A 6,000-nucleotide genomic window follows, 5' to 3' on the forward strand; every position below is an offset into this window, starting at 1 on the left:
GGATTGGCAACTCAAAGAATGATGGTTCAAACCCACTCTCGGCAAAAAACTGTGTAATCAAGTAAATTGTCTCAATATCGATAAAGTCCAACTCCGATGTGACATAAAAGCTTTTGCTCACGCTGGGTGATAACTATGACCATGTGTAAGTATGCGCTATCCACATGGTCACGTCGGAACTCGGTTACATACACCGCTGATGGTGTAGTGGTTATAGCAATGGATAGGTAATCCAAAGGTTGTCGGATCAAACCCGCTCTCGGCAAAAACAATAAGTTGCCAAAATATGTCATAAATAAATCGCAAGTTGGGTATGAATAAAGATTTGACACTGTTACAGTTTTGTCCGCACATTAAACGACGATTTATAGCAACTCTTGCAACATTCATTCACAACTCCATGGCTCAGTGGTTAGAGTGACGGATTCAGGATTCAGCGGACCAATGTTCAAATGACACTCAAAATAGTAACAAGTAAAATGAAGAATACACGGGCAGGTAATCAATAGGTAAGGGATAAATAGATGGGTAAAATAAAGTGGGAACAAATACAGTAAATATCAATAAATGTCAAGTGGAACACATCTAAATTCTGAATAAAACACAAAACCCCGGTACAAAATCCCTAGAAAAATTACAAGTCCAAAAAACCCTAATAACCCCAACGGGCTTACAGAGAAAAACGACAGAGTCCTAAAATGAAACCAAACTATCACGTAAAAAAGTACAAGTCCAAAATCACACCCAAAACACCCAAATACCCGAGATGTGTCAAATCCAACACAACCAAACTCTGAAAAATATAAGTCCCAAAATAAATCCGAAACTCAACCGATACTTGGTTGCAACGAAAAAAACTAAATCCACAAAAAAAACCAAACGACCGACTGGCTCACGGTGGAAGATGTAAAAGTCCATAAATGGATGAAAAAACAAGTCCCGGGCAGTAAGGAATCGGGCAGTGGGATTATACGAGTGGCGTTTTGCTGCATGTGTGCTGTGCTGTGCGCTTGGGTGATTGCGTCTAGCAAGGTGGTTCGCCGTCCTTGGACGGGCATCTGGTATACTAGTCTTCTACTGCTCTATAAACCGCGGGCGTGGGTAGGTGACCTTGGCGTGTCTGTGGATCTGTCTGTTTGTTTGTTTGTTTGTTTGTTTGTCCCAACCGAGGTCCAGAGTCGTTTGTCTGTATCGGCGAGACGCAACCAGTGGCGAAAGTTTCGAATTGAGTAAGCGAGGCGATACACACGTCAGCATTCCTCACCGTTTGTCCGTTTGCGCGCGCCCTTCTCGCCACACACACACACACGGGCTCGAACCGTGTGCGTTTTTTTTTTTTTTTTTTTTTTTTTATTGGGACAGGGGGGGGGAGAGGGGGGTAGAATTTGTTAGTAGTCGGGTAGGGTTTTTTTTTCCATCGGTGATATGTCGATGTCCTCTATTAGATTCGAGTGTACTACTTGGGGTTTGAACCATGGTCGGAGAGGTGCTTCCGCCGCACATCCGATAAGGATGGCATTGTCGCACACACTCTAACCACTACACTATCAGAACTGATATTCATATCGAGTTGGAATTTGGACTGATGGTTGTTTGTTGTTGCCCTTCCAGTGTTTCGTGCGCGGCGCGCGCCGTTTGTCTTGGACATGAATTTTTACATCCAATTTCCTCTGTTTCATTCCAACTCTCTCATGGTGTATTGGTTAGCGCGACCTGCCACCATGCGAGAGGTCCGAGGTTCGATCCCGGTACAAGGCATTGTTATGAATTGTTAATTTGTAAACTTCAATTTTCAATTTAGAAATTGGTGTCTATCGGGATTTGAACCTGAAAACTCATACATGGTAAGCGAACTCGCTAACCACTTGCCCACCAATTGATATTCAAGGTTGATTTCATTGAAGTGTGGTTTCAAACATCTCTGCATCTCGCGTTGCGAATGACACACAGGTGAGCGCGACGCGACGCACCATATCTCTACGACATATTTATAGATCCCGTTACTTGCTTTAGAATCCATATCTCTCTTGGTGTATTAGTGTATTGGTTAGCGTGCTCGGCTAACATGCGAAAGGTCTGAGGTTCGATGCCGGATCAAGGCGCTGTTAATATTTATTAATTTGCAACGTTTTATTTGGAGAAATTGGAGTGTTTATCGGGATTTGAACCCGAATACTCACGCATGGTAAGCGAACTTGCTAACCACTTGACCACCAATTGATGTATTTTCTTTGATCTTATTGACAAGTTGTTTCAAACATATCTGCGTCTCGCTTCACGTCGCTCATGACGCACAGGTGAGCGCGAAGCAATGCACCGTGTCTCTACGACATATTTTTACATCCAATTTCCTCTATTGAATTCCATCTCTCTCATGGTATATTGGTAAGCGTTCACGTCTACGAAGCGACAACCCGAGGTTCGATCCCGGGTCAAAGCACTGTTATGAATTGTTAATTTGTCAAGTTCAATTTTCAATTTGGAAATTGGTGTCTATTGGGATTTGAACCTGAAAACTCACACATGGTAAGCGAACATGCTAACCACTTGATCACCAATTGATGTTTTTTCTTTGATCTTACTGACAAGTTGTTTCAAACATATCTGCGTCTCGCGTCACGTCGCTCAGGACGCATAGGTGAGCGCGAAGCGATGCACCGTGTCTCTACGACATATTTATAGATCCAATTCTCTCTATTGAATTCCATCTCTCTCATGGTATATTGGATAGCGTTCACGGATACGAAGCGACAGGTCCGAGGTTCGATCCCGGGTCAAGGCATTATTATGAATTGTTTATTTGTAAAGTTCAATTTTCAATTTAGAAATTAGGGTCTATCTGGATTTGAACCCGTATACTCACGCATGGTAAGCAAACTTGCTAACCACTTGACCACCAATTGATATTCATCACTGAGCTCATTTAGAGGTAGTTTCAATTATTTTGGCGTCTCGCGTTACACACGTCGCGTAGCTCTTGCCTCACACAGGTGAGCGCGACGTGACGCACCGTATCTGTACAAAATATTTTTAAATCCAATTTCCTCTAACAGATTTATCTCTCTAATAGTGTATTGGATAGCGTGCTCAGCTAATATGTGAGAGGTCCAAGGTTTGATCCCGGGCAAATTCTTTGTTATTAATTATTAATTTGCAATGTTCAATTTTTAATTTAGAAATAGGAGGGTCGATCGGGATTTGAACCCGAGTACTCACGCATGGTAAGCGAACTCACTAACCACTTCGCCACTAATTTAAATTTATTGTTGATCTCATTGAAGAGTGGTCACCGTATAGTGGTTGCTCATGCCGAGTTGAAAATTATTCACTATTTTTCGCTCACGTCGGGCTGAAAAGAATTCACCCTAAGTTGCTCACGACGGGCTGAAAAGAATTCACTCTATTTCGCTCACGACGGGCTGAAAATAATTCAATCTATTTCGCTCACGACGGGCTGAAAATAATTCACCCTACGTTGCTCACGCCGAACTTAAAATTTTTCACCCTATTCCGCTCACGACGGGCTGAAAAGAATTCACCCCTTATTTTCTCACGAAGGGATGAAAATAATTCAACAAAAGTCAATCACGACGGGCTAAAAGTCAAGTGGGATGATTAACTTTCCTGATTTGGCTCACGCTTAACAAGTAGCTACAAAGAATAGTTGTAAAAAAGTGAGAATGCGTTCGACGGGCGAAACGTGTTCAAGGTACAAAAAACCGAGGATACCTTCACCGCGACTCGAGCCCGCGGGGGTGGGGCCCCCGAAGGGGCACCCCCGCGGCCGCGAGAGCTCGTGGTGAAGGAATTCGAGGGAATTTTTCGGGTCAAACATAAGGTATCAGACATTCAATGACAATGGTTTAACTGGCAAATGATTTGTCCACGGGCAGGAAATTTAAGCGCAAGCTCACGCTTAACGGGCAGGAAATTTTAAAATTCCTTCAAAATACGCTGTGCCATGAGTTGATATATGAGAAATCTAATGGCAGTGGTTTAACTGGTAAATGCGTAACTGAGTTCGACGGGCGAAACGTTTTCAAGGTACCAAAAACCGAGGATACCTTCACCGCGACTCGAGCCCGCGGGGGTGGGGCCCCCGAAGGGGCACCCCCGCGGCCGCGAGAGCTCGTGGTGAAGGAATTCGAGGGAATTTTTCGGGTCAAACACAAGGTATCGGAGATTCAATGACATTGGTTAAACTGGCAAATGATTTGTCCACGGGCAGGATATTAAATCTTTTAAACTGTTAAAAAACGGGCGGGAAATTTTAAATGTCCTACAGAACACGTTGGGTGAAACATAATATCTACAAATTTGTTTACGTTGGGCCATGAGTAATTGCAACTAATTCGCTAACGACGGGTGATGAATTATTCTACCAATTTATTGCAAACGCAACTGTTCACTATCGATGTTGCCTCATATATGTCGATGACTTCCTCCCAAGAAAATACTTCAATAATTCTCAATAGCTATGTGGTTAGAGAACAGGACTCAAGAAACGATGGGCTGTTCAAACCAGCAATGAGGAATGTTTAGACGAAAACAGGAAATTATGAGGTATTCAGATTGAAAGCCAAGTAAATTATTTCAAACTCTTTGTCAATTTATATTTTAACAATTTATGAGTATTGAACTTAAAGACATGAATATGCTATGCGAACACTCTAACCAATACACCACCAATCATATATTTGACTATTACCTCTCAAGTGGTTATTCGAATTTTATATGCGAAGCTGAGTTTTGTAAGTTTCATTAAAATACAGGAGCAAATACTTACTGGCCAAAGAATTACGTCGTGCGATTAATATTTATTGGTATTTAAGGAAAATCCGAATTTACTTAAGTGGCTGATGACTTTCCTTCCTGTTTAACTGATAATACAACTCAACAGCTCAGTAGTTAGAGCATTGGATCCAGGATACAACGGCCCGTTGTTCAAGCCCACATCGAGATAAGTACGAGATACATGTGAGTCTAAGGGGAAGGATTACATGAGGGAGGAATGTGCAGAGAAGAAATGGTGAGGGTGGGGATGGTGAGGGAGGGTATGGTGAGGGAGGGGATAGTGAGGGAGGGGCTGGTGAGGGAGGGGATGGTGAGGGAGGGGATGGTGAGGGAGAGGATGGTGAGGGAGGGAAGATAGAGAGGGGGAAGGATGAGAGAGGGGAGGAAGATGGGAAAAAGTGGGAAGAAATAAATTGGAAGGGAAGAAAGTGAAACGGGTAGATGAGGAAGGAGAGGAAGAAGGAGTTGAGGATCAGAATGGGGTATTTGACGTTCCAAACGTGTTCAAGATTCAAAAAACCGTGGAAAACTTCACCGAAACTCGAGCCCGTGGGAAATGTGTCAAATACAATACAACCAAACTCTGTAAAATAAAAGTCCCAAAATAAAACCAAAACTCAACCGACACTTGGTTTCAACGAAAAAAAAACAAGTCCACAAAAAAAACCCAAAAGACCGAATGGCTCACGGTGGAAGATGTACAAGTCCATAAATGGATGAAAAAAAAGTCCCGGACAGCAAGGAATTGGCCAGTGGGATTATACGAGTGGCGTTTTGGTCCATGTATACTGTGCGCTTAGGTGATTATGTCTAGCCGCCTGGTTCGCCGTCCTTGGACGGGCCTAGGTATACTAGTCTACTGCTCTATAAACCGCGGGCGTGGGTAGGTGACCTTGGCGTGTCTGTGGATCTGTCTGTTTGTTTGTTTGTTTGTTTGTTTGTCCCAACCGAGGTCCAGAGTCGTTTGTCTGTATCGGCGAGACGCAACCAGTGGCGAAAGTTTCGAATTGAGTAAGCGAGGCGATACACACGTCAGCATTCCTCACCGTTTGTCCGTTTGCGCGCGCCCTTCTCGCCACACACACACACACGGGCTCGAACCGTGTGCGTTTTTTTTTTTTTTTTTTTTTTTTTATTGGGACAGGGGGGGGGAGAGGGGGGTAGAATTTGTTAGTAGTCGGGTAGGGTTTTTTTTTCCATCGGTGA

The sequence above is a fragment of the Daphnia pulicaria genome, chromosome 1 (assembly GCF_021234035.1).
Source record: "Daphnia pulicaria isolate SC F1-1A chromosome 1, SC_F0-13Bv2, whole genome shotgun sequence".
NCBI classification, from domain to species: Eukaryota; Metazoa; Arthropoda; class Branchiopoda; order Diplostraca; family Daphniidae; genus Daphnia; species Daphnia pulicaria.